This window comes from Mustela putorius, unplaced genomic scaffold (assembly GCF_011764305.1).
Source record: "Mustela putorius furo isolate JIRA1106 unplaced genomic scaffold, ASM1176430v1.1 tig00000276_pilon_pilon_pilon, whole genome shotgun sequence".
Classification (NCBI taxonomy): domain Eukaryota; kingdom Metazoa; phylum Chordata; class Mammalia; order Carnivora; family Mustelidae; genus Mustela; species Mustela putorius.
Genome location: NW_025421342.1, coordinates 76173 through 99024, shown reverse-complemented (window position 1 = coordinate 99024; position 22852 = coordinate 76173).

The following is a 22852-nucleotide window of genomic DNA, read 5'->3' as shown; positions in this document are numbered from 1 at the left end:
AGGTCCCTGCTTCTGTCCCTAAAAAGGGTGGGTGGGTGGTCTCCGAGCCAAGTTTGCAGCACTGGATGCCTGGGAAATTGTGAGGGCTCACCAGTGCCTGCGTTTTGCTGTTTCTCCTATTTAACTGGATCCCTGTCTCTTCCCTCCCCTTTCCCCCACTCCTCACTCCTCAGAAGGCCATAAAGACCAGGGAACCTGCTGCAGAGAAAGGCTTTTGGGGTTAGAGCATCTGCACCTTCAGAAGCTGTGCTGAAGCCTTGATAGGCAGCCTCTGCCATGTGAGGGATAAGCACCTCCACCAGGTACCTGAGGATCTGGGTTAGCTTTGGTGGGTGGACTTTTGTTACTTAAGGTGTGGGAGAGGGTGGAGGGCTCTCCTTGAGGTCCTCTTTCCAACTTGTTGAGGATGGCTTTATTGTATTTGCAGGTGTTTGATGTGTGGTTTTGGTTGTGTGTATTTCTTGTTCAGTGCAAAGGGGTCCTATTCACAGCATGACTTGAGGGAGTACATTTGTCCAAGTTTTTGTCTCATTTCTAACGGGCTGGATTGGTTTGACACTTGTGTCCATTGGGTTATTGGTATGGATGGGCTCAAAAAGAGAGGAAGCAGGGATTTTTCTGTGCATTGGAGGAGTTTAGACGTTTTCTTTTGACCATGTGTAGAGTGGTTTTAATTTGCCTGTCCTGAATTACGTTTTCTTCTCCTGAGCGATTTGGTGGTGGAGGTACAGTTATGCTGGTTGTTGTGCTTTTCCTGTTTTGAGCAGCAAATGTGTGTTCCTTTCTTGTGTTTGAAGAAAAACGTTGGGGTTGGATAAAGAAAGTGTAATTTTTTGGAAAGCTGAACTGTCAGTTTGTGTTTGTTTGTTTTCTGATGATCACTGCAGTGGGGTGATGGGTGTCTTTCTAGACAGCGTTAAGGTACACATTTGTCTTTTTGGGCAGCACACAATCTCCTCTCTCTTGGGGCAAGGGATAGTTAATTCTGTAGGTTATTACTGTAGGCTTTGCCATTTAGCTCATTGGGTTGGGGATAATGTAAAGTTGAGACCTTTGTGTAGAGGCTAGTCTGCTTTTCCTTAGTTGCCTGCCATTTTCTGAGGCCAGGCCCGCTAACTTGTCAGTATATGCTGTCAGTTGCTGGGACGGGAGGTTTCAGTGACATAGGTTCATCCTGTGCTTCAGTCAATGCTGAAGAAATTCCAAGATGAATAAAAACAATTTTGGTAGGGACGCCTGGGTGGCACAGTGGGTTAAGCCACTGCTTTCGGCTCAGGTCATGATCCTGGGGTCCTGGGATGGAGTGCCCCATCGGGCTCCTGGCTCGGCGGGGAGCCTGCCTCTCTCTCCACCTCTGCCTGCCTCTCTGCCTGCTTGTGTGCTTTTTTCTCTCTCTTTATGACCAAAAAAATCCAAAAAACCAAAACCAAAAACAAAACTATTTTGGTGAATGGCAGCTGGGTGAGGAAGTTGTCAACACTAACTCAGTTCGTTAGAACTTCAGGTAATAGTGGATCCCTGGATGTCTCCTCTGCAGTCTGAACTGAAACATGCTGTATTCTTTGGCTCTCAGTTTCTCTATGGCTCTGTCACCTGGGCCCCTTTGGTTGTGTTGTCTTCCTCCCCCCCCATGGGGAAGTTCTCTTCTTCTTTTTAAGGGAAGGGGTTTTTTGTTTGTTTGTTTTTTTTAAGGCCTATTTATTATCTTAAATATGCTTGTTTCCTTGAGAGAGTCTCTGTGGGGGCAGGGGAGGGCAGAGGGACAGAGAGAGAATGTCAAGTACACTCTGCACTGAGCCAGGAGCCAGACTGAGGGCTCCATCCCAGGACCCTGAGATCATGACCTGAGCCAGAGTCAGGAGTTGGATGCTTAGCCCATGGAGCCACCCAGGCACCCCTTTAAGTCAACTTTTTGAACCTCAGCATATATACAGAGAAGTGCACAGATCATAAGCCAAAAGCTTGAGGAACCTCCACAAGGGGAACACACCATGCGACTTTACACCCAGGATCCCAGAGTCTGTGATAACCCTCTTGAGGGTCACTTCTGCCACGGTTCTTGACTGCCGTTGCTGGGGAGCTGTTGTGCATGTTCCTGAATTTGGTGTACGTGGAGTCATCCAGTTGGATGCACTCCTGGGCCTGCCTTACGGAGAGTCATCCGTGTTTGAGTGTGTGGTGGTGAGTTGACCAGTGCTGCTGTTTCATCCTCAGACTATTTTAGAGCTCCACTCTGCGTGTAGACCCTTAGACATTCTAGAAATAGGATAGCTCCTTGGTGCCTTTTAATTACCTGCATTAAAACAGGTAATTTTTTAATGAACAAAAGGTGTTCATTTGAACACAGGTGTCTTCTTTCAGCTGTAGTGTAAGGATCAAGCCTGGTGTGTGGAACTTTTCTACAGCCCATAAACAGAGAAAGAAAGCTTTTGCCTCCTCAGTTGTAGAGTTCTATCAGTCACTGCTCTTTCAAGTCATTGGTGAAGTGGATAGAAAATGCCTGCTTTCAGGGAACCGAACGGATGTTGAAAAGGTGAGACAAAAAAGGTCTTCAGTGGTGGGAGGCGCACCCTTGGAATAAGTGAGTCCATGGGAGACATAGTTGGTCTGTGTGGGTACATGGGGAAAGGCCTTACTGAATCTGGGATTTATGATTCTTGGAGGTCATTTGTTGGGCAGGCCAATACACGTTAGTTTTTTGTTCCCTCCTCCATCCTTTTTCAGCTCTTCCTTCACTTCAGAGGTCATCCACACCTTTCCACTTCTTCCCACAGGCTGGTAACTCCCATTTACTGTATAATAACCATCACCAGCCTTATGCGTCCGGGCCCGAGGCAGGCAAATCCAACTCTCTCTGCTTGGTCCACTGGCAGTTTTCATGCCTTTTCTTTTCTTTCTTTCTTTCGTTTTTTTTTTTTTTTTTAAAGATTTTATTCATTTATTTGACAGAGATCACATGTAGACAGAGAGGCACGCAGAGAGAGAGAGAGGAGGAAGCAGGCTCCCCGCTGAGCAGAGAGCCTGATGTGGGGCTAGATTCCAGGACCCTGGGATCATGCCCTGCACCCAAGGCAGAGGCTTTAACCCACTGAGCCACCCAGGTGCCCCTCTCGTTGCCTTTGAAATAAAGTCCAAATGCCAAGCATCACGAGGGGCTCCTGATTCAGTTCTTTTGTGTTCCTTTAGGATTTCTGCAAGCAGACTGCCACCAATCCCCATCTGCCCTCCACATATAGGGGTCTGTGTTTCCTGCCAACTGCTTTTGTCTTGGGCTTGGACCATGGGACCTCATTTCCATACCTTCACACCTTCTCTTCCTCTGGATTTCCTCTGAAATGCTTTACCTTGCTTCTGTGTCCTGCCTCACTACCATTTGGACTCCTAGATGTCTCGGGAAGCCTTTTCATCAATCCAGTCAGGTGTAGCTCATCTTTGTAACACTCGAGTTGTATTTTTATTGGCTTACCTCACCCTCCAAATCATGTACAATTCGTTTAACACTTGAACAGAAGTTTTATTGGATCACCTATTACATTTTACCATTTTTGAGGGTAGGACCTTTTGAAAACAAAACAAAACAGAACAAAGAAACCTAATGATTTTGAGGGGGGGGGACAGAGGGAGAGAGAAAGTTTTTTAGCAGTCTTCATGCAGACTCTGAGCCCCACATGGGGCTCCGTCTGATGACCCTGAGATCCTGAGCGTCTGACCCTTAACTGATTTGAGTCCTGTCAAAGAAGAATTGTCAGTAAAGACGCTGCAAGAAACCTGCAGTGTTAGTCAGAAATCAGGAATAGTGGAAATCATAAGGTAAACAAGGGAAATTTTAATTTTTCAACAGGATTAGATAATGCTCTCTTTTCCCTCCCTTTCTCAGTTTAGAAAAACTATTTAAGTGATCCTTTGGTTGAGAAAAGAAACTGGTAGAAGGGATACGTTAAAAATAATCTTACTTAAATCTTCATATTAAGAGCATTCGCAATACATTTTAAGATGAAGTTACTTTTGCGGGGGACAGGAAATTAAAGGGGGTGTAGGCTGCCAGTATTATCAGCCTGTATTGGATCTTCAAATCTGTCGAGTACTTGGTGGTTAGTCAGGGAGAAAACAAAAGACAACCAAACATAAACCTGATGACTGCTTACTGAGAAGAGATGAGATTTCCTATGTACGGTAGAAGGTTTATACACTGTTCATTCTTTTCTAGAAGTAAAAGTTGTCGAATATCACAAGTCTGCCAGAATATTCGAGGTTTCAAGAAATAAAAATTCAGCTTAAAACGACCTTCAGTCAAAACCAAACCATTCTGTGGTCTTGGGGTGCCTGGGTGGCTCAGTTGGTTAAGCATCTGCCTTTGGCTCACGACAGGATCCTGAGGTCCTGGGATTGAGCCCCACGTCGGGCTCCCTGCTCAGAAGGTCTTACTTGGAGGGAAATGGTGCACTTACCCAGGTGGATAGGAGGTAGCTACCGTAGTAACACCTGCTTGTAACCAGGTTAATACCCATGTGTTCACTTCGAATTTCAAACTTTAATAAGCATGAACGTTGGAACTCGGTTTATCTGGTACTACCAAAGCCTCTTTTGAATTTTTATCCCGTGAAGGAGAGAGATTATCAGCACATTGGTCAAATTTAAAAAATAAGTGATGTATTTGTAGGGTATGTTCCTGTATCATTCCATATATTCCTGATTCTCCTTTCTTTTGGTTGTGAAGGTGGTAATACATGCTTGGATGGAATTAGGGGACAAAACAACATGAAGGTCACTTTTATGCTGCCCATGCAGAATTACTTTTATTTGACCAATTTATTTGTTTATTCCCTGGACCACAAATCTTTGCATAATTATAGTTTTCCTGCTGCTGTTTAATATGCTAGTTCATTGAATTTTTTTACGTGCTATAGGTTGTAGTTCCATGTAGAAATGGGGATATCAGGCAGTGTATGATACAAAACTAATTGAGTCTCTGGTTTGAAAGACATCAGTTCTGACCTGTTGGTTCTCTGTGGTTCATTTTGGGTTTTTCTTCTCTAAGGAAATTTTTTTGTGATCATCACTTCATAGTTTTAGGGATTCCTTTTTGTAGGAAATAAAGCTAACATCCAGTTTTCCAGTTTTCTTTTTGTTTTGTTTTGTTTTTTTTTGCTTTGGGGGAGAATGAAAATATGTCTCTGGATTCTTAGGATCTGTGGCATGATTAGCTTTGCTGAAGTCTTTCATGAAAAGAAAAAGTATGGAAGACAATCCAGATTTAATGTTTTTCTACTAAATTTGTTTAACATTGTGGAGCTCCAACGTTCCTATGTATCGGAATCCCCTGGAATGCTTGTTGAAACACATTGCTTGATTTCCGGCTCTACCCACCACCTTCTGGGTTTTTTTTTATGAAGTAGGTCTGGGGTAGGGCCTGTGAATTTGCATTTATTTCTTAGAAGTTACTAGGTGATGTTAGTGCTGCTAGTGCTGGTCTAGAGAGCGCTATTGGGAACTATTGGTTAGATGACCTTAAATGCGAAAGAGAGGCCAGCCATGTTTCTTAATGAAACTGGAGATAGTTTTATTGTTACAGAAAATTGACATCTTGGTATTTCACAGAGAATTTAAGAGAAGTGATATGCATTCACGTTTTAGTTAATTAATTAATTAATTAAAATGATTTTATTTGTCGGGGGAGTGGGGGAGAATGAGGAAGCACAAGCAAGGAGAGAGGCAGGCAGAGGCAGAATCAGGCTCCCTGCTAAGTGGGAAGCTCCATGCGGGACTTGATCCCAGGACCCTGGGATCATGACGGGAGCTGAAGTCAGTTGCTTAAGTGCCTGAACCACCAAGGCTTCGCTGCATTCATTTTTTTTTTCACTTAGAGCTGGAATTAGATGCAGTTTCTTAATGAAGACATTGTGTGTAGTAGAAGAGCACTTATCAATTGGGGATCCATATCCACTAAATTTTTATCGTCCACATTGAAAAGTCAGATATTGTCTTGGGCTACTAATATGTGTTGGATTTCAGATACATGTAGTTTTAAAGGATGTTTCTTTTTAACATATGTTTGAGCCAAGTTTGTTAGTCAGTAAACTAACCTTTCAAAAGAATATTGGCCAAAGAATATGAATAGGTAGTTAAAGAATGACAAATTAAGTCCAGCAACATGAGAAATATATAACTTCTATTACTTCAATACAAAACAATATTTTTGGGAAGTCAAATTTAAAGACTACAAAATTGTTAGTGCATCTAGTAAGAAGTGGACATTGTAACAGCCTTGGTGGCTAAGATAAGCTGCTTTACATTTTCTGAAGGCCAGTTGGTAGCAATTCCTTTAAAAATATTTGTAGCTTGTGACCCATCATTTGCACTAGGAATTAGTGTTCTCTGCATATATATTTTCTGTGTAAATTTATTTGTCACATCATTGTTACAACAAAAAATAGCTTCCTGGCCAATATACTCAATGTTTGTTTACCTAAGCTAGAGAATTTGAGGTGCACTTCAGAAAAGTTGCACAATAGCTCATTCCGAGGATCTCTTTGCATTTTTATTCTGTGGGGATAATAACAAGAGCCCATGGCACTTGGTTCAACCACTAGAAAATAAAATTGATTCCCAAACAGTTGTATAACTTAACTATCACCTTGACCATTGTACTTCTCTATAGAGCATAACTGTTCAGATGTTACTGATCTTGCTTACTGTATTTGGCCAGATTTAAGATGCCCCTGTTTAAAATACAAATGATAGTTGGTTTACTGATGCCATTAGTTTTCATGAAAAGAGTAAGAAAATCTAGGTGTGCCATAGTGCCCATTAGCACTTTGTAATTGCCAAAGCCTTAAAAAGTTAAATATATCCTGCATTTAGCCTGGCATCCAAAATCTTCTGGAAAGGTAGAAAAAACTAATCCTACTTTACAATGTCATATTACTACGCTTAGTCTATAAACCCAGGAAAATTAAATTACTCTCCTACCAATAGGACTTCTCACGATGAGAACTGCTCCAAAATAACCTGTAGGACTCAGCCCTTTTGACTTATTACATAATAATATTATATAATTATTATTATAATTATTATATAGGAATGAGTTATTATATATATATGTATATAAAATATCTCTTTCCATAGATCTGTTATTAGATGAAGATTATAATGCCTTATTAAATACTCACTAGAGGCTGGTTTAACTTATAAGATACTAATCATGTACTCCCCAAACCTGATTTAATTATAGTTGAAAACCCACCCCATGTAAATCTCAGAGACATGGTTTATTTAAAAACAAAACTGGAAGACACATACAACAGAAAGCCTACATCCAAACTGGAAAGGTCCAAATCGGGTCATACTATGTATCCCCACTGCAGGAAAGCTAGAAAGATACTCTTCATGGGTGCGTATATCTAGAGTAAAACCCTAACCTCCTTCACAGAAACCGAGTGAGCAAAGGAATGTGCCTTCTTACTCCTCTGAGCCCATAGAAGACCTCAAACTTCTCTTCAAACCAAAATGAAGGTTGTAATTCTCTTTGTCTTCCTTTCACCTATCTTAACTGACCGTTCCTTTCTACCGTGGGCACAGCAGTATACTGAACTACATAATCAGTTTGTTGGATATGTGGAATTTTGCCTATGTCAAGTACATCCAGGTTACCCTGGTGTGTTTTGCCTTTACAGGGCACTGATTGGCATTCTCTGCAGGATTATATTTCAGATGTAATATATGGAGACATTATGTACCAGGATAACTCTATCACTAATCCAGATGTTTCTTCCTGGCCCATCCTCAGCGAAACATAGAGTTCACCAGGACTCCATGACCAAACTTTTTCATACTCTCAAGCTATTAATGTCTTACCTGACCTTATAAGCCTACAAATTAATACCCAACAACTAGGGCCTAAGCCTAAGATACAAAACCCTCCTCGTTGCTATATCAAGGATGGCATATATCAAATTTGGGATACATATTTGTGGGTCCTACCCACGATTGGACAGCTCAGTCAAAAGGCAGTTTTATGTCAGGAACAAAGAAATCATACATATGATACATGGGCAAAATGCACACGACATCTAGGACGGCTATCATTAGAAATATGTTCTGAAATAATAGTACTCCAGGCTACTGACTGGTTTGCTACTGATTGGGTAAGGTGTCCTGGCATTAGATGGACAGCTCCAGATGGAACCCACTGGATATGTGGAACTAACCTGTGGCCCTGGCTTACTCCAGGGTGGATAGGTTGCTGCACCTTAGGATTTGCCTGGATTCATGGGCGCGATACTAAAATCATCACTACTCCAGCTAATCTCCCAGTTTAAAGCAAAGATGTACACGATCTGTTTTTAAGTGCTATGATCACTTCACATTCATTTTTGCTCCATCTGTGGGACAAGAGGATGTCATCTGGCATGTAGAAGCCCTTATATACTGCAAAGGCACTCAGTGATTCACTAAATAGCATCTCCTTACTTAATATTGAAGTCTCACAGATGCGCAAGGCAGTCCTACCAAATAAGATGTCCTTAGATGTCCTGACAGCAGCATAGGGTGACACATGTGCAATTATCAAAGCAGAATGTTGTGTGTACATCCCAGAATATCACAGAAATGTCACAGGACTAGTAAAAGATAATATTACCCAGATTGAGACTCTTCAGGATCTCTCTCTCTCTCTCTCTCTCTCTCTCTCTCTCAGTGATTGGTTAAGTTCCTGGTTTAAAGGAGGACTGTGGCCAACAATTAAATATCTCCTTTTTGGCGTTCTCAACCTTATGGCCTTGATAATCTTAATGTGTTGCCTTGTTCAGTGTTTCTCTGCTTGGTGCCGAGCTCCATTGCTGCAATGACTTCATGACGACAGATGATACTTACCACACACAGAGACACTTCCTCACTGTCAGTGCTGGATTCAGCTGCCTCCCTCTTTTGTAACTTCCTTACACATTCCTCAGCTGATCAATGTTGACCCGAGTAGGTAGGGACCACTCTACTCCCCTATTCAGCAGGAAGAAGTTACAGAAGATGAGACCTTCCATCTTCAACTAACGTAAAGATTTAAGGGTCAACATAGTTCAGGGGGGGATGATGTGGGAAACAGAGGCAGAAGAAAAATTATTAAATTTTCTTACCTACTGACAAGCCCTTAGAACAGGCAGAGTGACCCTCCTCTAGGGACTCAACTACCCCCACCTTAAGGCTTTGCTAAGGGCAAAGGGCAATCCTAGCCTGCCTGACCTCTACCCCCAAACCAGGATCCTATAAATCTACTTTAACAATTCCTTTGGAAACTTTATATCTAAACCTCCAAGATAGTGTTGACAAACATTCCCAAGCATATGGCCCACTGGTAGACATCGAAAGGGTCTCACATAAAGGTTTAATTACTGGTAATGAATAACCTTTTCCCCAAAACAATAGCTAGCCCCTCAGGTCCTAGAAACTTGCTTCCATAATTCCTTAGAGACTGACACCATCCCTAACTTATTCCCTCCCCAACTTATAAGTACATAATAGACCACTCCTGATAACCCCAGGGCCTCTCTTCTTGTCTACCAAGCCTGTAAATGTACAAAGAACGCCTCAGCATTCTTGATGAAGAACTCATTTCTGATTTTGGTGAATCTTAGCAGCATGAAATTCTGCAATTAGAGTGTTTTTTTTTTCTTTATTGAACATTTGTGAGGATTGTGGAATGTGGCTGTCCAGACTAAGTGAAATTTGGTATAATGATGTTTCATAGATTTTTTGTTTTTTTTTCTCAGTACTTTAGGGTGTCGTAAAAGCTTCAGTATACAGTTTCTGTTTATTGCCATTACTTTGTGGATAAAAGCTTAAAAAATATCACATTGAAGGATATTATGTATGTGTAGACACATATGCAGGTTGGGATTTTAAACGCTGGGTTGCAGTTAATTGAAGTTCAATGAAATTCATGGAACTGGATGATTTCTTGGTTCTGCCAGTTATGCTGTGATTTATGTCAGTTTTGGCAGTTTCTAATGCAATAATGAAATATCTTGATGCCAAATTACGTGTCTAAAGTTTATTGAAAATAATTTATTGGTAATGTCTCACTCCTCCACCCCCAGGATATGTCAGTAGCTATTTATACATTTCCAAATCTCTGAATAGTAAGGTTTTCTCTGTTAAGACTTGTTGGCAAGAGTATGTGTAGTTGGAGATGCCGGGTGGGTCAGTCAGTTAAGCGGATGCCTTTTGCTCAGGTCATGATCCCAGGGTGCTAGGATTAATTCCCTCATCGGGCTACTTTTTAGGCGGGGAGCCTTCTTCTCTCTCTCCCTTTGCCTGCCACCCTGCCTGCTTATGCCCTCTCTGTCTCAAATAAATAAAATCTTTTTAAAAAAGTATGTACAGTTGAAATTTCCTTATTTAAGTTATAATTAAGCTTTATATTTTGAAATCCTTCACTAATAATCCTTCATTTATGGACTTAAATATATTTGCCCTTCTCTTTCCCAGTCTAAGAACTTAAACTCATCACAGACTGACCAGATGACTAGATGCAGTAATCCTCCTATTTACAGATCTTTAAGATAAGAGTTTTCTGTCAAAACACCTGGTGTGGAAGGTGTATTCCCTACAGACTTCCTGTACTACAGCCCGAGGGGTCGTCATAGTCTTTGCTGTTTAATTAAGAGAAAGACTCAGGGCTTCGCTTTTTCTTTATCGTTCATTCTTTTTTTTTTTTTTATTTTGTTTTTGGAAAGTGTATTACTGAAATAGTTAATACTTTGTGATGCCCCAAGGTAACGTTTGGTTCTGTTAAAACAGGTGAACATTTGCACTTTTTCATGCTTAGTGTTTATTGAATGGCCATTATTTTTTTTAACTATTTTATTTATTTATTTGACAGACAGAGATTACAAGTAGGCAGAGAGGCAGGCAGAGAGGGAGAGAAGAGTTAGCAGGCTCCCTGCAGAGCAGAGAGCTCCATGCGGGGCTCGATCCCAGGACCCTGGGATCACGACCTGAGCCAAAGGCAGAGGCTTTAACCCACTGAGCCACGCAGGCACCCCTTGAATGGCCATTATTGAGGGAGTAATCAGAACAACAGACGGAGGCGGAGCTTCACTGGGTAACAGGAAGAAGAGTGGGACACCTTATCATGTCTTCATCTGTAACGTTACACTCACCCTAATACGAATGCTGATAAGGGCCACCACTTAACCTGCATTTAATAAATGGGCAGTATATTAAGCCTATTTCATGGATTGTCTCATTTAATCCTTTTAAGGGTATGATACTTCGCTCCATTTTGCAGATAACAAAATGAGCCTTAGAGTTTACATTTCCAGCTGGGTTTATATTGTACTATTGCACTTGACTCAGATCTTTTCCTGCTTCACGTTCATATTGTTTTTAATAAATTTTTTTCTGAAAACGGTATTGCCATCACTACAGCCACCAGTCTGTACGCATCATTAGACACCCATTGTAGCGGTCAGATGCCAAATTCTATTGTTTTATTCTTCCTAAGGTCACTACCACCTTAATTTAAGTCCTCATTCTTTAATTTTTCAGTTCAGTGTGAACTTCATTAATTGCAAATCTCTACAGTACAGACCTACACCTGGACTCTTGGAGTAGCTTTGCTCAACCAGGTGTCCAGTGATCTCTCTAGGAAACAGAGCTCAAGTAGCTTGTCTGCCTAGAATTCTTGGTTGCTGCCTGATGGCTGCCTGATTGCCTGAGGAGGTATTGCCTTTTTTCCTTGAACGACCTGGGAGGCCTGGTCACGGTCTGGCTCTGTCCTACCTACCAGCTCATCTTTGCCACTTCTTCCCATGCATCTTTGTGTTAAGCTTGTGTTCCTCAGCATGTTCTCTCATGTCCCTGTGTTTCCTGAAGACTTTCCACCTCTTAGTTTTACCGGTAAAAGCCACTTTTAGATGTAAGACCCAGCTCATGTAAACTCTTTTGGGAAACCTCTTGATTCCTTTTTTTCTGTGGTCACTGAAGAAGTATGTGTATTTTATTTTATGGTGGAATTTACTTTTTACATTTTTGCCCCAGATTTAAATTGGAAGCCCACATGGCCAAGGATAGTGCCTCTGACAACTGTTAAATCTTCAGAGGCAAGGTCCTAATGTGCTACAGCATTTGTACTCTTAGGTATAATTTTAAAGTGTAATCTATTCTCCCAATCTCTAGTTTTAAAATGTTTCCTTTTAAAAATAATGTCCTATATTGGTCAGTTTTTTCTGCAAATAGGGCATGTCTATTAAAAATTTTAAAAGGCACTGGGGGTGGGGGCACCTGGCTGGCTCAGTGGGTTGAACCGCTGCCTTCAGTTCAGGTCATGATCTCAGGGTACTGGGCTCGAGTTCCGCATCTGGCTCTCTGCTCAGCAGGAAGCCTGCTTCCCTCTCTTTCTCTCTCTCTCTGCCTGCCTCTCTGCCTACTCTGTCTGTCAAATGAATGAATAAAATCTTAAAAAAAATTCTTAAAAAAAAAAGCACTTGGGGGGCACCTGGGTGGCTCAGTGGTTTCAGCCTCTGCCTTCAGCTCAGGTCATGATCTCAGGCTACTGGGATCGATTCCCCACAGCAGGCCCCTGCTCCACGGGGAGCCTGCTTCCCCCCACCCCAGCCCTCTCTCTTTGCCTCTCTGCCTACTTGCGATCGTTGTCTATCAAATAAATAAATAAAATCTTTTAAAAAAAAGCACTTGGCAAATGACTTAGATACACTGCCAATATTCGTTTACTTCCTCTCTTTAGTTTTTAATTTTACTCTTTGTATAGCCCCTCTTTAAAATTTTGTTTGTTTTTATTTCATTTCTTTTCAGTGTAACAGATTTCATTGTTTATGCACCACACCCAGTGCTCCATGCAATACCTGCCCTCCATAATACCCACCACCAGCCTCCCCCAACCTGCCACCGCCCCACCCCAGTGCTCCATGCAATACCTGCCCTCCATAATACCCACCACCAGCCTCCCCCAACCTCCCACCGACCCACCCCTTCAAAACCCTCAGATTGTTTTTCAGAGTCTATAGTCTCTCATTGTTCATCTCCCCCTCCAATTTCCCTCAACTCCCTTCTCCTGTCCATCTCCCCATGTCCTCCATGTTACTTGTTATGCTCCACAAATAAGTGAATCCATATGATAATTGACTCTCTCTGCTTGACTTATTTCACTCAGCATAATCTCTTCGTTTTCATGTTGATACAAAAGTTGGGTATTCATCCTTTCTGATGGAGGTATAATACTCCGTAGTATGTATGGACCACATCTTCCTTATCCATTCATCCGTTGAAGGGCATCTTGGTTCTTTCCACAGTTTGGCGACCGTGGCCATTGCTGCTATTAACATTGGGGTAGAGATGGCCCTTCTTTACACGATATCTGTGTCTTTGAAGTAAATACCCAGTAGTGCAATTGCAGGGCCACAGAGAAGCTCTATTTTTAATTTCTTGAGGATTCTCCACACTGTTCTCCAAATTGGTTGCACCAACTTGCATTCCATCCAATAGTGTAAGAGGGTTCCCCTTTCTCCACATCCTCTCCAACTCATATTGTTTCCTGACTTGCTAATTTTGGCCATTGTAACTGGTGTAAGGTAGTATCTCAGTGTGGTTTTAATTGGAATCTCCCTGATGATGAACATTTTTTCATGTGTCTGATAGCCATTTGTATGTCTTCATTGGAGAAGTGTCTTTTCATGTGTTCTGCCCATTTTTTTTGACATGATTACCTGTGTGTATTGAGTTTGAGAAGTTCTTTGTAGATCCTGGATATCAGCCTTTTGTCTGTATATTCATTTGCAAATATCTTCTCCCATTCTGTGGGTTGCCTTTGTTTTGTTGACTATTTCCTTTCTTGTGCAGAAGTTTTTGATATTTGACAAGGATTTCTTACATGCAGATATGATTGTGTTTCTTTTTTGTAAATATTGTAGTCTTTGCCTTTATAAAGAGACCATTTTGGGTTTTTATGATTATTGATAGGATTTGTTTTAAACCTGTCTTGCTATTTGTTCTTTGTTTTTCCCACCCATCCTCTTTCCCCTTTTCTTCTACTGTCTTTGGCTTAGTTGAATTGGTTTTTGTTTTTGTTTTTAAATCCAGTTTTTATCATTTCTTCTTAGCTATAACTCTCTGGTTTTAGTTGTTCGTTTAGTATACCTCTTTAGTATGTATCTAAGGCTATCTTCCAGATTTTTTCCCTATCCAGGTGACCCCTGACCAGCTTGGGGATTAGGGATGCCAGCCCCATATAGAGTTGAAATCCCAATATAACTTATGAGTCCCCCAGAACTTACATACTTCCAGCCTACTGTTTACAGGAACACTTACCAATAACATAAGCAGTCAGTTAACGTATTATGTATGCTGTCTATGTTTTACAGTGTATAATGTGGTGAATTAAGTTAGAGAAAAGAAAATACGAAGAAAATCATAAGGAAGAGAAATACTGTATGAAAAATACAGTATTTTTCATACCATGTATTTTTTGAAAAGAAATCCACTTGTAATTGAACCCACGTAGTTCAAACCATGTTGTTCAAGGTTCATCTGTAGTTGAAGAGTACAGGTATGTGGCCACTTTCCTGTAACTAGCCTTTCTGCGATAGTGCTGTTGTAATCCTCCGTAAAAAAAAATTTTATATAGTCACTTATCTTCTAAAGTGATTGCAAAATATAAAAGAAGAAATCTTTCCTATTTTCCCACATACGTACCAGTTCTGGTGCTCTCCATTCCTTTGTGTAGAGCCAGATTTCCATGGGGAATGTTTTCATTCTGCCTGAAGGACCTCCTCTAACATTCTTTTTTTTTTTAAAGGTTTTATTTATTTATTTGACACAGAGATAGATCACAAGTTGGCAGAGAGGAAGGCAGAGAGAGAGGGGGAGGCAGGCTCCCTTCTGAGCAGAGAGCCTGATGCAGGACTCAATCACAGGACCCTGAGATCATGCCCTGAGCCGAAGTTAGGGGTTAACACTCTGAGCCACCCAGGTGCCCCTTCCTGTAACATTCTTATAGTTTGCGTCTGCCAGTGATTCATTCTTCTGTTTATTTCTCAGTTTTTATTTTGCTTTTTTCTGATAACAGCTTTTTGAGCTTTAACGCATATATAGTACGGTTCATCTAGTTAAAGTGTGTGGTTCATTGGTCTTGAGTGTATTGGCAGAATTATGAACTGTGGCCTCATTTCATCACCCCCAAAAGGAATCCCCTGGTTTTTCCTTGTCACTGTTCAGGGTGCCCCCAGTCCCAGTGCACACAGCCATCCCCAGTGCTAGGGAACCCCTGATAAACCCTCTCTCTAAAGATTCAGGGTTCTGGGTATTCTGTATAAATGGAATCAGATGACATGTGGTCTCTTGTGACTGGGTCCTTTCACTATCATCATGTTTCTAAGGCTCACCTTGGAAACATGCATGTTGTAGCATGTATCAGTACCTACACCTGTTAATAGCCAGATGATATTCTGTTGTATAGGTAAACCACCTTTTGGCTATGAATGAATAATGCTGCCATGAACGTGAGTGTACACGTTTTTGTATGGATCCATGTTTTAATTTCTCTGGGATTTAGGCTTAGACTCGGAATCACTGGGACAAATGGTAACTCGTTAACCTTTTGAAGTATAGGCTGTTTTCCAATGTGGCTGCACCATTTCATATTGCCAACGGTGTATGAGGCTTCCAGTTTCTGTCCTTGTTTTGAAAGACGTTTTCAGTGGGTATAGAATTCTGGGTTCAGTTTATTTCTTTCAGTACCTTAAAGGTGGTGTTCCACTGTTTTCTGGGTTTCATTATTTCAGATGAGTAATCTGCTGCCATCTTCCACCCCCCCTTTTTCCTTGTCTACAAGGTGTGTCTTAGTCGCTTCTAAGATTTCTCTTTATCCCTGGCTTTTAGCAGTTTATGATGGTCCTTGGTGTTGTTTTCTACATGTTTCTTGTGCTTAGGGTTTGTTGAGCAGCACTGAGCTTTCTACTTAAAGCCTGTAGTCTGTTGGGAAATAAATAAGGAACATTTTTATAAAATGAACTAATGTTCAATCTACATACCTAATGACTATAGTTGCAGCTGGCCCAGAAGAGCTAGAATTCTTTGAATTGCCCTGGGTACTGTTTTTTTTCCATGGAAAAAAAAATTGCTTTAGAATGGACCTTAGAGATCATTTTATCCAGTCATTACATCCAGGAATCCAGTGAGCTTAAGTGACTGGCCCCAAGTCATGAAACAGGTTAGTAGTAATAGAACCTGGACTAGACTTCTCGACTAGTTTTGTCCTCTTCTGCCAAGTCGTATCACCTTTCTGACAGACCAAGCATTAGGAAGATGATAAGAGGCATTCCTCTGTACTCTGCAGTATGAGTGCTATTATGCCTTAGATTTTATGGTTTCTTTACATTGAAGATTCAGAACTGTGGTAGACACGTGTGTATTTCATAACGAAATAAGAACTGTTTCTTCTCAATTCCAGCTCTCATTTTTCTCTGTAGAAAGCACTTCCGTGAAATACTCCCCGTTACAGTCTGAACTATCTTAGACTTCCAATACTTGGGTGCTGTCATAGGAAGCCCTGTGATTTGGTTTGCACAACAGGGAAATTTGATACAAGGGGATTCAGGGTGTGAATTAGCTTTCTCTTGATTTGTCTGTGGACCTAATGTCTCCCAGTGGGAGAGATGTATTAATGTGGGTGGTGATTTGTAGTTGTTGCCATCACATGCATAAAAGTCCCTAAGATTTCCTTTGTTTTTCGACTCCTTTCCTTTGATGATTCTTCTCGTATGATTTTTTTTCATAGATGATTGTGGAGCTCCTGTAGTACTTTGGCAGAGGCGGAATGTTTACATGCTTTTATCCTTTTTGAAGTTTATGAGATTAGCTCTACAAAACATGCATTGGAAATACTAGATTGTCTCGTCATATGGAACATCTGGTTTTTTGGAGTTGAAGTTTGATCAGTATGCTTATATGATGCTTTCAGAAGTACATTTAGAAGTACATGATGAGAGTATTTGTTAGAGAAGTTTGAATGGAGTTTGGAAAACTGAAATGTTAAAATATTTTAAAGAATATAATTAAGAAAAGGATGTTTTTTTAAAGGTTAGATATACATATACAGAATAGTCAGATTAATCCTTCTTGGTGTACAGGTCTGTGAATGTTCATGAACTTATTAACCCTGTAATTACAAGCAGTAATAATATTTGCATCATCCCCAAGAGAACCATTTTGTTTTTCATCATCATCAACAGTGTAGAGTTTGTTTGTGCATCCTCAGTATTTGACATTGCTGGTTCTTTGTCCTTTTGTAATACCAATATAATAGATTTAATGGTCTATCTTTGTAGTCTTAATTTGCATTGCCTTAATGACTAATGATAAGTGTCTTTTAATGCGAGGTTTTTTTTAAGATTCAATTTATTTAACAGAGATCACAAGTAGCCAGAGAGGCAGGCAGAGACAGAGAGGGGGAAACAGTCTCCCCACTGAGTGGAGATCCCTAGGTGGGGCTTGATCCCAGAACCCTAGAATCATGACCTGAGCCGAAGGCAGAGGCTTTAACCCACTGAGCCACCCAGGCACCCCATCCTTTCATGTGTTTTTATGCAAGTCACCCATCTATCTCTGGGGAAATGCCTTCAGATATATTTTTTTTGCCCATTGCATTTATTACTCAGCTTTCATACAGGTTTTCATATATTCCAAATAACAGTTTATTAGATACATATTTTGCATATTTTCTCTCCTAGTCATTGGCTTTTCATTTCCTTCGTGGTGTCTTTCAGTGGGAGAGGGAATTTGAGGAAGGTGGTCAAAAGTCACAAATGCCAAGTTAGAAATAAGTACTAAGGATGAAATGTACAGCATCATGACCATGAGTCTGTTGTATTATGTATAGGAAAGTTGTTAAAGGAGTACATTCTGAGAGTTCTTACCCAAGGAGAACTTTTTTTCCTTTTTATTGTATTTAGAGAAGATGATGGCTGTTCCAAACTTGTGGTAATCATTTTATGACATATGTAAATCAAATCTTCATGCTGTTCACCTTAAACTTTTATAGTGGTATGTGTCAATTATTTCTCAAACCTGGGGAAATGCCCTCTTTCAGAAAATGGAGATTTTTAATTTTTTGAAAGTCAATATATGTATTTTTTTTTCTTTTGCAGGTTATGCTTTTTATGTTTTGTTTTTTTTTGAAGATTTTGCTTATTTGACAGAGATCACAAGCAGGCTGGGAGGCAGGCAGAGAGAGGGGGGGTGTGGGGAAGCAGGCTCCCTGCTAAGCAGAGAGCTCGATGTGGGGGCTCTCCATCCCAGGACCCTGGGATGAGGACCTGAGCGGAGGGCAGAGGCTTTAGCTCACTGAGCCACCCAGGCGCCCCTGCTTTTTTTTATGTTTTATCCAAGGAATCTTTGCATAGACATGGTCCTAAAGATTTTCCTTTATTTTTTCTCAGAAGTTTTATAATAACTTTAGTTTTACAATTAGGTATTTAATCCATTCTTATATATGGATAAGAATATGGATTGAGGTTCTTAATTTTTATGTATGGACATCCCACCTTTATCATTACCAGTTATTGAAGACTCTCTTTTCTCTAATGAGTTAAATTGGTATCTTTGTTCAAAATCAAATGATCCTATGTATGCGTGTATATGTATCTGAACTTTGTGTTTTTGCCAATACCACACCATCTTTAATTACTATTAGCAGTCATCATAAATCATGAAATCCAGTAACATCAGTCCCTCAGCTGGGTACTACTTTTTCAGAATTTTAAAAAAATTACTTTCTTACTCATTTAGAGTCTATGAGGTCCTCTTTTTTCATCCTCATTTCTGTGAAATTTGGTGAGATTGTGACTGGATTGCATTGACTCTGTAGCTAGCACTGTCCAGTAGCAATAAGAACTTCTTGTAATGAGGGGGATGTTTCCCATCTACACTGTCCAGTATGGCAGTGATGGACAACATGTGACTTGAGCACTTGAAAAGTGATTAGTGAAATTGAGGAAACGAATTTTAAATTTTATGTGATTTTAATTAAGTGCAAATGTAAATAGCCATGTATCTAGCGACTGCTGTGTTGTGTATCATAACTACAGGTCATTTTGAGGAAAATTGATTTTAACATTAATAAGTTTTCTCACCTACAAGCATGGTATAGCTCTTACTCAGTTAAGTCTCTGATTTCTCTCATCAGTGTTTCGTATATTGTAGCGTACAGATCTCCTACATATCTTTTTACATTTATCCCTGAATAGTTAATGTGTTTTTTATGCTATTAAGTTGTACTTTATGTTTTATTTCCAGTTGTTGGTAATATGTCAATAATATTGTATTTATTTTAGTATTTTCATGTTTCAGGTATGAAAGAACTTTGCACTCCTGGTATAAACTCAATTCTTTATTACATTTTACCCTTTTTATGTATTGCTGGATTCAATTTTCTAATTTCTTAAGGAGTTTTGGTTCCATATTCTTGAGAGAGCTGGATCGTTCTCTTGTGTTGTCTTTATTTTTGGTGTTCTGATAATGCTGACTTCATAACACTGAGTTGAAAAGGGTGTTCTTTTGGGAAGGAAGAATTGGTGAAGAATTCTTTCTTAAATTTTTGGTGGAAATTCACCAATGAAGTTGTCTTGGTGGGGGTATTCTTTTGGTTTTGTTGTTTTAATTGTTGAAGTCTTTAAGTACAAATCAGTTATTTTAAATATATATAGGTCTTTTTACTTCACCTATTCTTATGAAACCTTTGATAATTGGAGAAATTCTTTGAGACATCTCATCTAAGCTGTCACATACACAAATTGTAAGTTTCCCTTGTCCTTTTAATATCTATAAGACTTGTAATGATGTCTTTTTCTTGATTCTTGGTAGAATTTGCATCTTCTTTTTTCCTTTGACTTAATGTAGTTTTCCGTTTTTGAAACCTTTGGAAAGACAATCTTTTACACTAATAGAAAAAGACGAAGTAATACTCATCCCCTAAATTTAAGAAATGTTAACTCTTTTTGTGCATTTGATTTGGATAGTTTTTTTTAAATTAAGATTTTATTTATTTATTTGCCAGAGAGAGAGAGAGTGAGTGAGCACAGGCAGGCAGAGTGGCAGCAGAGGCAGAGGGAGAAGCAGGCTCCCCACCAAGCAAGGCGCCTGATGTGGGACTCGATCCCAGGACGCTGGGATCATGACCTGAGCCAAAGGCAGCCGCTTAACCAACTGAGCCACCCAGGCATTCCTGATTTGGATAGTTTTGATTAAAATATTCAAACACTGAATAATTTGCAGGAATTGAAACAGTGAGCACGTCTTCTTTTTCTCCCTCAGTGCCTTTCCGAACCACCGTTACTGAAGAAGATCTATATCATTCCTTTGCATATTTCTGTATTTTTTGGTACATATTTGTATGAATTCATCATCTGCATAAACCTTTTTTCTAGTTGGAAAATCTGTCTAAATGGTGTACTTTACGTATCTTTTTGCACCTTGGGTTTTTTGTTTTTGTTGTTGTTGTTGTTGTTTGACTTAGCTTTGTGTGACATACAACCAAGTTGATACTGGATCTAGCATGCATAAACAGAATTCCAATTTTTTTGTAGAATACCAACAGTTTGGGGTTATCAGGTTTCAGGTGTAGAAAGAGATTGGCAAATGGGAGGGTGGTAAATGGTATTCGAATCTTTTACTGTACATTTTCCTTATCCAGAAGTATAAACTTCTTTTCGTATGTTTGTTAGCTGTTTGAAATTCTTCTGTTTGTTAACTGTGTTGGAATGTTAAGAAAGTATAATCTTCTGGACATTGTTCCCAGAGTTATAATTTGAACGTTGGTGTTCCTTTCATTTAGTGCCTTTATACACTTTTCTTATGTTTTCTGTCCTTTGTCTTGTTACCTGTAATTTCAGGGTGCAAAAGGACCAGAGTATGTGCCCGTCTTGATTTTCTTTCTTTTATAAGTTTCAGGTAATGTAAGGATGTTACAGTTTTCAGATGGCTCCTTTACTGTTGCTTGTTACTTTGAAATGGGAAGGAAAGCTTCTCCACCTTTACTCTCTGCCTTTCTTTGTCTGGCAGCATCCATTGCATGTGAAGACTTGCTGGGTGCCATCAGTAGGTCACCAGGTGGAAAGGGGATAGCTTTGCATGCTTTATGTGGCGTTAAGAGACAAATTGGGCTCCCAAAAGATTTCCACTAACAAGATATCCTATCAGATGGGAGTTGAAGGTGTCAAGGTGCTAAGAACCTAGTTTGGTGATTTGAACTGAGTTGGTAAACTTGGAATTAATAATAAAGTGTATGCCTTTGTGTGTGTCCTACAATCTCGAAGGCATGGCTGCATCTGTACCATACCTTTCTTTCTTTTTTTTTTTTATTAATTTTTTATTTTTTATAAACATATATTTTTATCCCCAGGGGTACAGGTCTGTGAATCACCAGGTTTACACACTTCACATCACTCACCAAAGCACATACCCTCCCCAATGTCCATAATCCCACCCCCTTCTCCCCCAAACCCCGTCCCCCCAGCAACCCTCAGTTTGTTTTGTGAGATTAAGAGTCACTTATGGTTTGTCTCCCTCCCAATCCCATCTTGTTTCATTTATTCTTCTCCTACCCACTTAAGCCATACCTTTCTGATTGAAGAGATTGTTCCAGGGTTTTTGGTTAAAAATTTAAATCCACCTCTAGAGATTGTTTTTTGCAGCTCGATGTAGAAGTTTTCAGTGCTGAATTTCTTTCCTGTGTTTGTTCTCTGGTGTTTAAGAATCAGTAGGTAATGGTTTTTTGAAATCACTTTTCTTTGGTCTGCTGTGTGGAGAGTTTATACCCCATAAAAAAGATTCATATATTGCAAGACTTCAAACGTGATGCAGCCTCAGAATATGTGAGCTACTGGTATTCTTTAGAGGTAGCAGTGCAAATATGCTATGTTGAAATTTTTTTAACTTTAAAAAAATTTTATCTTGAAATACTTGTAGATTTATATGCAGTTATACTAGAGACATCTCACATCTCCTATAACCTTTATCCTGTTTTTCCCAGTGATAATGTCTTGAATGACTGTAGGAAACTAACACATCCAGAAAAACTTGACACTGACACAATCCAGACTTTATTTAAATTCCCAAGTTTTACTTAGACCTATCTGTGACATTGTCAGGTAGAAGAAATGAGAAAAAAGAAAGAGAGTGTATGCATAATTAGTTGTAGGTACTGTTACCATACATGTAGTTTGGAATGCCACCATCACAGTGAAGATACAGAGGAAAGTCCGTCACAAGAATCCCTACAGCCCAGTCCTCTGCTCCCAGCCTCTTCGGCAACCACTCATCTGGCCTCTCTCCAGTGATGTTGTCATTTCAAGAAGGTTTTGTAGATGGAATCCTATATATGTTACCCATTAAGAGTGGATTTTTTTCACTTAATTATAATTTATTTAAGTTGAATTCAAATTGTGTGTTTTACTAGTTATCCCTTTTTACTCTTCAGTTGGTATTCCATGCTGTGGACATACTGTGGCTATAATATCCACCCATTGTAGGGTATTTGAGTTGTTTTCAGTTTTGGGCTATGATCAGATAAAGCTGCTAGAAACACTTACGTAAAGGTTTTGGTGTGAAAATAGGTTTTTCTTTCTTTAGAATAAATGCCCAAGAGTATACTTACTGAGCAATGTATTGACTGTGTTTTCGCTTTTTTTTTTTTTTTTTTGACCATGTAGATGAGAATGAAATACCTGCTGTTAGACATTGCTAAACAATACACCTTAAATGGAAAACTTTCATCTTAAGTTCCTTTTAATTCTATTACAGTTTGTGTTTGAAAATACAATCTTTTGCCTTTGGTAACTGTGAGAAT